Raw genomic sequence first — 1,271 nt, 5'->3', positions numbered from 1 at the left:
TGTGACATGTCAGGATGCCACTACCTTCCAGTAAGAATAAAATTGAAAGGCATTTGCTGTTTCTTTTCTTTAACTGCAGTTGTTTATGTTCTCCTTTGACATAGCCAGATGTGTATGCATGATAAATGAATGCCATCTGCCTGAAGTATGCATGGAGGGGGAAACAGTGACTCCAATGCCAACCTCTGATGGCAGAGATTACTTCTTAAAGATACCATTGCCCATTTTATTTCCTGATACACTGACACTCACTGATTTTTGACAGATAGGATACATGCAAGAGCTCAGACATAGAATCATAGAATAGTTAGGGTTGGAAAGGACCTTGAGATCATCTAGTTCCAACCCCCCTGCCATGGGCAGGGACACCATACACTATTAAGTTTCAGTACATACGGAACTGGAGGTGAAAAGTGTTTCTGCCTGCCAATACAAAGCTAAAAGAGAAGGGAGAATGCTCCCTTATCAAACATAATTGGGGTGGCAGTCCCAAATACAGAAGGATGGAATCCCTGGTAAAGAGAATGTCACAACAGTACTGAATATGAAAATGATTGTACAACTTTCATGGTTTCATTCTAGCTACCTTCCTACCCTGTCTTGTTTCTGCTACTGTCTCTTTACCAACCTTCAGGTTTCCTCCTTCTGCCACTTCTGCAATAACTTAGAAAGTGGTTGGGATAAACAAGAAAAAAAGTCCTGTCTTGGTCATGTAATTGCATGTCAGAGTTTGGGCTTTGCAGTGAAAGAAGAGCCATACAGAGTTTCCTTTCTTTCCTACCTTGGCCTCCTGGCTTAATGTTGAGTTAATACTCCACAGATCCTCAGCATGTTGGTGTGTCAGTTACAGATTAAGACAATCATTTGGCTGGGGTTTAACAGTCATGCATATACAACATGTAAAAAGCAAGTGGTTTTGCTTTTTAAGTCTACCCTGGGTCCTTACGTGATTCCATTATCAGATCCAAGGTGCTGCCAAAAGTTGGAAACTAGAACAATGGAAATCCACCTTGGTGTTAATGCTTGATAGCGTTCCACCTTATGTTCAGTTCGCGTGTTGTTCTTTTCAGCACTTTTCTGGCGAGTTTTGAGAAGAAAATGGCAGCAGTCTACACAGAGCAGCTACCATGTGTCCCTACCTCGTCTATTCACCTAGCTGTTCAAGCTGCCGTTGTCTAGTGACTTTCATAGCCAGCAATGAATTTTCCATGCTTCTCCAACAATTTGTGTAGCTTTCCACACCCATTAACCATCTGCTGTTTCTCACACCC

Source organism: Psittacula echo (assembly GCF_963264785.1).
Source record: "Psittacula echo genome assembly, chromosome: 3".
Taxonomy (NCBI): domain Eukaryota; kingdom Metazoa; phylum Chordata; class Aves; order Psittaciformes; family Psittacidae; genus Psittacula; species Psittacula echo.
Note: the sequence above shows the minus strand (reverse complement) of the source record.